This window comes from Marmota flaviventris, chromosome 1 (assembly GCF_047511675.1).
Source record: "Marmota flaviventris isolate mMarFla1 chromosome 1, mMarFla1.hap1, whole genome shotgun sequence".
Taxonomy (NCBI): Eukaryota; Metazoa; Chordata; class Mammalia; order Rodentia; family Sciuridae; genus Marmota; species Marmota flaviventris.
Window position 1 is genome coordinate 14,878,394 of NC_092498.1, and position 9,359 is coordinate 14,887,752.

Sequence of the window (9,359 nt, forward strand, 5' to 3'; positions counted from 1 at the left end):
AAAAAAATTCTCCAGAGTAAAATCACTATAAACAAAGTCAAAGAACAAACTTGGAGAAATATTTTCAACTTACGTCAAACAGAGCACCTGTCCTTGCTGCAGAAAGAATTTCACTTGTTGGGAAAATGACCTTCAAGAAGTCTAGGAAGGGCCTCCTCTCCCCCCGAGACCGTGAATGCTACCATTTCTCCAGGACTTCCCAGGGGCCCATGGTGGTGCGGCTGGTGGGATGGACAGTCTTCAGGCTTCATAGTATCCCAGCTCAAATCTCTCTCTCCAGTCTTGATATCCCCTTTCTCTGAATTTTTACTGACTTCTTCAGACACATATGAGGTACCAATAAATCTGTGTTGGATGACTTCATATGTCAAGGTGAATTCATTTCCTAGGGCCCATAAACTGTGGTTTAAAACAACATAGAATTTTCTCTCACGGTTTTGGAGGTCAGAAGTTGGAAATGGAAGCATCCACAGGGCTGTGCTCCTGCTAGAGGCTCAGAGGGATCCTTCTTTGCCTCTTCCTAGCTACGGTGGCTGGGGCATTCCCTGGCTGCACACATCCTCCAACCTCTGCCTCCCTTCACATGGCCTTCTTCTTGTGCCTTTGTGTCCCTCTGTGCCTTCTCCTTGTCCTATAAGAACACTGGTTGTCACCTTGGGGGACCCACTCTATAACCACAATGATTTTGTCTCAATATCCTTATCTGCATATCTCTGCAAAGACTTGTTTTCAAAGTTGACCGCCTTCTGAAGTTCTGGGTGAATGTAGATTTGGGAGGACACGATCCCACCTGCTCCAGAGAGCTGTGCAGTTGCAAATGACAGAAAACCCCATCTAACTAGTTTAAACAAATTATTGGTAGAAATTCTAAAGAAAAGTATCTAGTACCTCTCCCTGAATATCAGTAGACTCCTCAGGCATATCCTAAGCTTCTATTGGGCCATATGTTAATCTCGACACCCAACACTGAACAGGCCTGAGTCTACCTTTGTCTCCAGGGTCAGGGGGAAGTTCGGCTCCTCTGGAAGCATAGAATGAGGATGTTATGCCCAGATGGTCTTACCAGGAGAAGGGAGATAAAGGTAGCCATCCAGTAGAATGTTGGTCTTCATTGTCGGCGAGCTCTTAAGAGGAATGACCCCGGTTGTCATGTCTGCATTCCAGAGCCTCAGAGAGCAGCAGGCCCTCAAATAAATATTTGCTGAATTGTTTTCAAATTTCTAACATGATTCACTCTCCAAGGGCTTTATCCATTGTAAAATCTGAGACTCAGTGTCTGGACCAGAGTGACCCTTCCCCGATGGAGATACTCTGCCCCGTAATATCTAAGTAGACCAGCGGCCATTCTTAAAAACTCTCCTGAAAGGGAACTAAGAAAGAAGTTTTTGTCGAGGTCAAAGCATGGAAGGAGAGAAACACAGGTGGTATATGAAACTGAAGAACAAAGACATGACATGTCCGTCTCCTACCCTTTGTTTTAACACACACACAATCACAATAGCAAGGTTGGATTCCTGTTACCCTGGAGGACTGTGGAGCCCTGGGGGAGCGTGTCACTCTGGGATGAGCCATGTGTCATCCAGTGGTGGAAGCTGAGGTGTGGCCCTCTGGTCACCCACAGAGGGCCCTTGTCTCCCAAGCACCACGAGAGCCAGCGCCGGAGGGTGAAATCAGACAGCCTTAAGTTTGGTGGAGCTGGCCTTGGGAGCCAGTGTGGAGTTTAATTTGCTGACCTAGATGTCGTCTGCAGCCCACAAAACCTCACACCACAGAAAAGCTTTTTCTTGTGCTGAGACAGCTGGCTGAGTGTGATGTTGCAATGACTCAGTTCTCAGTAAAGTTCTGAAGAAATCAGGGGCACAGCCCTGAGGGAACCTTCCTGTTTGTCCCCTGAGTGAGGGGGAAGAGGAGGGAGCCCTCTGTGGCACTGGTGTTTCCACAGAAGGACCCGGGGCTTGGCTTAGGTTGAGCGATGGGTACCTAGTGCCCACATGCTGGCCAGACAATTATAATTAGAGTGAGAATTCAGAACAAACCACATAGGCCCAAAGTGTTTTTGGAAATTGGTCTGAAAACCGTGTGAGTCAAATTATATTTCTTCTTGACTTCCATTTTGAAATCCAGAATAGGTTTACATGAGGAAGACTACATCCATAAAATGAGGGTTGAAAACCCTCTGGGCCCCAAGGGCTTCCATTAAACAGAGCAGACTGAACAAGTGAGTAAGCTTTCTCCTCCTCCCAAACCCCACTAAAATGTGAGTAAAGACACTTAAGAGAAATAGGAAAAAAAAAAAAAAAAAAGCAAGGGAGGTACGAACAGAGAGAGAGATAAAAAGAAAATTATTTTTGGTACTGGGGACTGAACTCAGAGACACTTTATTACTGAGTCACATCCCCAGCCCTTTTTATTTTTTATTCTGAGACAGAGTCTCAGTTGCTTAGGGCCTCACTAAATTGCTGACTCTGGCTTTGAACTTGGGATCCTCCTGCCTCAGCATCCTGAGTCCTTGGAATTACAGGCATGTTCCACAGCACCTAGCAGGGTAAAAAAAACCTTTTAAGGTGAAAATTAGATAGAGAGAACTAACCTTAGACACCAGAGAAAAAGAGGAAGCCCTTTTCAAAAGGGGGAAGACAAGAAAAGAAACTGACCTCTGTCTCTGAAATGCCCCCAAAGGCTTAGGAACTGAGGTCCTAATTACTTCTGGAGACTAGCCCGGGCTGTGGCTAAAAATCAGAGTCCTGATGAAGTTTTCATGGGAACGTTCAATCGCTGGAACCCTCTGCCAGCTCTGCAACCAGCTACCAAGACCTGCCACTGGTCCTGTGCGAAGTTTGAGCCAGAGGAACTCTGGGTACAACAGAGAGTGGAAGGTTAGTTCAAAAGAAGAAGATTAAGTGAACATCAATAGAGCAGTGGCCCTTCCCTGTTCTCACGCTGGATTCCTGGACGCCATAGGCACACGTGTAACCCCTCTGGCAGGGTTTTTGGAGAACTCTTCTGAGAAAACCCACCAAGAGCAGAGGCTCAGGGATAGTATCATCTGGAAGTCACCCTGAGGACACTTGATCCCCAACTGACCGCCCAACTCTGAAGCCCAACACTTAACTCAAATCTCATATCAGGTTTCTCCTATGGCATTCTAAATACGGGTGACAGCAGAATCAGACACTTGGTGAAAACTCTCTGACGTGAGAGAGATCAAAACAAGTGAACAGAAGAAAAGGAGAACCCAGGAGAGTCGGCCAAAGAAGGAAGCAGAAGAAAACTTAAAAACAAAACAAAAAACAGACAAAACCCACAATAAATATGCTCAGAAAGTTAAAAGTAGATTTTTGAGTCTGTGAAAAATAAGGATAGGATGGTCTCCATTTGGGTTCTCAAAGCAGATACTGGAACAGAATTTGGAGGGCGAAGGATGCATGGGTTGCAACGGAATCATTCCGAGGGAGAAGAGGAGTCTAGGTGGACATCAGAGCTGTCCCCAATTGAGCCAAAGTGGCCAGGTCTCCATAGCCTGGCCTTAGTCAGATGTCGGGTCATCCTGGGTCAGGTGTGCCTTTGAGCAGCGCCATCTGCAGCCAAGGTGAGCTGAGGCTGAGGTCAGCATGTTCCCCCTGAATGTGGGTCTGTCTGGTGTGTCTTCATGTCTCTGGCTGATGTTTTTTAAATGAGCATTCAAAGAATAAAAAAGAATTCCAGGAAGGTTGAGCTGTAATAGTAGAAACTAAATTAGAGAAGGTTAAGAGAAGGGTTGGGAGATTTAAAATAAAAGCCAACAACAACCCAGAAACTCGTGGGGAAATAGATCAGAACAGAGAAGAAAGACAGTGAGAAAATCAGAGGATCCAGGGCAACGGAGAACAGGGAGGATGGAAGGCAGGAATTAATGTTCTAAAGAGTAGCAATAACCCGAGAAAATATTTTGAAATGGAAGGCGATGTATTTTTAGATTGAAAAGGCCTATTTAAGTGACTTGCTCAATGATAGGAAGAAATCCCAAAACAAGGCATAAAATTGTGAAATTTCAGAACAACAATGAGTAAGAAGATTCTGAAAGCTTCCAGAAGGGGGGAAAAAAAAAAAAAGCAGGTCACAGACTGAGATTCAGAAAGTGCAATGCCTTCGGATTCTCAACTGTGACACTAGAGGCTGGGATGAGATGAACAACTGATGACTTCAGAATTCTTAAATAGTGCGCTTTGCAATCTATATTCAGCGAACTCACACTCCAAGTGTGAAGGGGAAATGAAGATGTCTTCAGAAATGTGAGGTTTCAAGATTTTATCTCCCAACCAGCCCTTTCTCTGGAAGCCACTGGATGATGTGTCCATGAAAAGAAACCAATAAATGAAACCCCAGGAATCAGGGGAAGAGGACACAGGGCTTGGAGTGGGAGGATGGAGCACCCTAGATACCCCCATGAAAAAGAAATGCAACCAGCAGGTGGCCTGCTGTGTCTGCATATGACAAGGGAAGCCCTGCATCTCTAGAGGAGAGTTTGGGGAAGAATTAGCAACAGGGACATTGACAACTGAAAAAGAGAACACGGGGCAATATTCATCTCAAGGAAGTTTGTGCCAGAGAGGAACCACGATCACCGTGCTCCATGGCTCAGCTGTGAATAATGGTCACAGTGTCATTGTAAGTGCTGGCTACTGATTAAACCAAAACTGCAATAAAAGCAAATTAAGGGGATATGGGAAGAGAAGATAAATAAGAGCTACATCCTTATTTTTCAAAGAAGGAAGACAACAGATGATATGTCAAACTGAGATACCAGAAGAAGCTGGTCAAAGTGGAAAAGTGGTGGCCTCGAGGAATCAGGAGTGGGAACAGTGGGGAGGGGCGGCGCATGTTAAGACTTTAGAAATTATTTTACTTTAAAAATAATTCATATACACAGTTGGACAGAAACAGTAATTGCAAAAGACGCTTTTAATATTGTGGAAGAAGTTCTACTAACTGTGGCCAGTATTTGTGGAGGGTTTGCTTTCTGCCAGAAACTATGAGGGAATTCTACTTGTAAGATTTAATTCAGTCTCTATACAAACACAGAAGAAGAAGAAAAGATAGCCCATCAGGCACTGCAGGGCCTGATTCTCACCCTTTTCTGTACTTGCCCCTGAGGGACAATGACCAGGCAGACAGTCACTCTCCCTGGAGTCTAGGGTCAAACATAATTAGTCTCTATACAAACAAAGGACATAATTCCTCACTCTACAATTTTATCTTTTTTTCCTACTCAATAAAGCATATCTGAATAAGGGAGTGAGCATGACATTGTTTATGGAAGAACCTAAAGTCTTCTCAAATGTAATTCTTAAAAAGTAGATAATTATGTTCAATTCATTCCACTCTCTTTCCCATTCCCACCCCCATCTGTCTAATCCAGTGAACTTCTGTTCTTCCCCTTCCCTCTTGTTGTGGGTTAGCATCAACATATCAGAGAAAATATTCCACCCTTATTTTTGGGGGATTGGCTTATTTCACTTAACATGATAGTCTCCAGATCCATCCATTTATCAGTGAATGTCATGAATTCAATCTTCTTGTGTATGTATACCACAATTTCTTTATCAATTCACCTCTTGGTGGACATTTAGGTTGGTTCCATAGCTTAGCTGTTGTGAATTGTGCTGCTAGAAATATTGCATCATGGGCTGGGGATGTGGCTCAAGCGGTAGCGCACTCGCCTGGCATGCGTGCGGCCCGGGTTCGATCCTCAGCACCACATACAAACAAAGATGTTGTGTCTGCCGAAAACTAAAAAAAATAAATATTAAAATTCTCTCTCTCTCTATCTATCTATATATAAAAGAAATATTGCATCACTATAGTATGCTGATTGTGTGTGTGTGTGTGTATGTGTACTTTGGATTGAACTCAGGGGCACTTGACCACTGAGCCACATCCCTGGCCCTATTTTGTATTTTGTTTAGAGACAGGGTCTCACTGAGTTGCTTAGTGCCTCACTTTTGCTGAGGCTGGCTTTGAACTCACAATCCTCCTGCCTCAACCTTCCAAGCTTGGAGGCTGGGATTACAGGTGTGTGCCTCCGTGCCCAACTTTATGCTGATTTTAAGTCATTTGGGTATATGCCAAGGGATAACTGGGTCAAATAGTGGTTTTATTCCTTCTTTTTGAGGAATCTCCACACTACTTTCCAGAGTGGTTGCATTAACTTGCAGTCCTACCAACAATGTATGAGTGTGCCTTCCCCCCCACATCCTCGCCAACACTTATTGTTACTTGTGTTCTTGATAATTGTCATTTTGCACATCAATGTGTATAGCAGCACAATTCACAATAGCTAAACCCTGGAGCCAACCTAGATGCCCTTCAGTGGATGAATGGATAAAAAAAATGTGACTTATATACACAATGGAATTTTACTCAGCAAAAAAAGAGAATAAAATCATGGCATTTTCAGGTAAATGGATGACGGATGGCGTTGGAGAAGATAATGCTAAGTGAAGTTAGCCAATCCCCAACAAACAAATGCTGAATGTTTTCTCCCATATAAGGAGGAAGACTCATAGTGGGGTAGAGAGGGGGAAGCATGGGAGGATTAGATGTATTCTAGATAGGGCAGAGGAGTGGGATGGAAAGGAAGAGGACAGGGGATTAGCAAGGATGGTGGAATGTGATAGACATCATTATCCAAAGTACATGTATGAAAACTCGAATTGGTGTCAACATACTTTATATACTGAGATATGAAAAATTGTGTTGTATGCATATAATAAGAATTGTAACACATTCTGCTGTCATTTATTTTTGTTTAAAAAATCAATAAAAAAGAATCTTTGGATAATTGTCATTTTGGTGGAGTGAGGTGAAATCTCAGTATAGGTTTAATTTGCATTTCTCTACTTGCTAGAAATGTTTAACAAATATTTGTTGACCGTTTGTATTTCTTCTTTTAAGAAGTGTCTGTTTAGTTCCTTTGCCCATTTATTGATTAGGTTATACCTTTTTTTTTTTTTTTTTTGGCGTTAAGCTTTTTGAGTTTTTTGTATATCCTGGAAATTAATGACTTATCTGAGGTGTGGGTGGCAAATATTTTCTCCCATTCTGTAGACTCTCTCTTCATGTTCTTGATTGTTCCCTTTGCTGTGAAGAAGCTCTTTAGTTTGATACCATCCCAGTTATTGATTTTTGATTTTACTTCTTGCACTTTAGGAATCTTGTTAAGGAAGTCAGATCCTAAGCTGACATGTTGGCGTATTGGGCCTACATTTTCTTCTAGCAGGGTTTCCAGTCTAATACATATTAATACACCACAATGAATGTCACCATCATGTACATCCACAAGACTGAGATCGTAATTAGAATAAGATATATTCCAAGGTGGTATAAATATATCAGGATGTTTTCTACTGTCATGTATAACTAAAAAGAACAAGTAAAAACATTTTTAAAAAGTAAATAATTGCAAATCCCAGGACCATGCCTGACTTTTACAGCCTGTGTTGGTGGAACAACTGGCTAAGATACGCTTCTACAGACCATGGCCGCTGATTGACCATCTGACTAAGCTTCTCCTGAAGCTCTGGATCTCCCCCCCCCCCCACCTCTCTCTTTTTTTCTGGCTGGGCCACGTGTGTGTGTGTGTGTGTGTGTGTGTGTGTGTGTGTGGTATTAAGGCTTGAGCCCAGAGAGGCTCTACTACTGAGCTACACCCCAAACCCTTTTTACATGCTTTATTTTGCTCTGGGGTCTACAAAGTTGTCCAGTCTGGTCTTGAACTTGCGATCCTCCCACCTCAGCCTCCCTAGTCCCTAGGATTATAGGCCTGTACTACCATGCCAGGCTCTCCTTGGTAATCTGTAAATTGTCTGCCAGTTGTACTTTAGCCCAGTGTGACTATCTTGCTTTCAGTAACCCTTCATCCTGAGTTCTTATCAACAGATAATCTCCACCTAAATCACTGCAAGCAGAGATTTCCAATCTATCATTTTTTCCTATTTTTTTTCATGCTCTTTCCCCTAGCTGGTATTTCCCTTTCTTTCCCCCCTTGTTTTAAATATCCCTATGGATGTGAGGATGTTTTCTATTTGTTGTGTTATTGACCATAGTGACTATTCATTCTGATGCTCAAATTTCCCCCAGATTTGGCCATTTAAAAAAATTCCTTCTAGCTGGCTCCTGCCCCTGAAGGCTTCCTTGTCTCCTGGCACAACCTGGTGTCCCTGACTCACTTTCCTTGTTTCAAATGGGGACCAGCCACTTCTCCAAGGAATTAGAAAACATGCTCATCCTTCTTAATGACCAATAGCTAAGGTTTAGAAGCTGGGCACAGTAAGGCACCCTGTAATCCCAGTGGCTCAGGAGGCTGAGGCAAGAGGATCACAAGTTCAAAGCCAGCCTCAGCAAAAGCAAGGTGCTAAGCAGCTCAGTGAGACTCTGTCTCTAAATAAAATACAAAATAGGGCTGGGGATGTGGCTCAGTGGTCGAATGCCCCTGAGTTCAGTCCGCATTAGCTCATGCACATTAGAGCTGTGTCAGGCAATGTGCCAAGTGTTTTACCTCTTGGTATCACCTCTCTTTATCTTACAGATCAAGAAACCAGGATGTGAAGTTAGATGGATGGCACAGGGTTACTCAGCTAGAAAGTGGAGGGGTTAAAATTGAAACTCAGATCAGTCTGACTCCTAACACCCAGCTTGGAACCACTCTGCTATACCGCCATTTTGGCTGTAAACAAACAAAGCTGCTTAAAAGAGAATAAACTCCATAATATCTACTACAGATTTTAAAAACAAAATCCATGTCTTCAGATGATAGGTATTAAGCAAAATTTAAAGGAAGAAATCCTTGGATACAACCTGGTAATTTTCTTGTCTATTCTACATGGCCAGTAACCACAGTGTGGGACAACCTCGGTCAGGTCTGGGTTGTGATGACAAAGCTCTCTTCCAGTTCACCCAGAAGGCTTATCAGGGACCCAGTGGGAACAGGGACTTTGGCTCAGGCAAGTGTTAAGAGCTGTCAAGCTTCTCAGGGCCACCAGCACTGTTCTCTGTGTCTGGGGTGGTCACCTCTGGGGTGGTTGTTTAGAGCTTAAGCTGTCCGGGTTAGTGACGGCATTAGAGGGGAGAGAGAACTGCTCTCCTCATGTACCTGGGCCCAGGTTGTCTTCGTCCTGGGATGCTGGAGAAGCAGAAGGGACACTCGCTGAGTCAGGGACTGTGTCTGCCTGGGGAAAGGGCCCCCTTTTTCTCATCTGCACAAAGATGCCCCACATCCTCACAGAGGCTCTATCTGAGCAAAGTTCCTCCAGTATGCAACTGTTGCAGGTTCAAGGGTGACTGACCAACCCTCCCTGAGAGAAAACTTCCTCGTCCCAACA

General features: G+C 43.6%; 1 long non-coding RNA gene across 1 annotated transcript; it reads right to left on the reverse strand.

The window, feature by feature from the left end:
* Window positions 1–2,342: 2,342 nt before the first annotated feature.
* On the reverse strand, window positions 2,343–3,263 carry LOC139704592 (uncharacterized). The gene is made up of 3 exons (XR_011706467.1): window positions 3,113–3,263; window positions 2,655–2,853; window positions 2,343–2,537 (listed from the first exon to the last, which is right to left on the reverse strand). It is a non-coding gene; the product is annotated as an uncharacterized lncRNA (long non-coding RNA).
* Window positions 3,264–9,359: the final 6,096 nt, after the last annotated feature.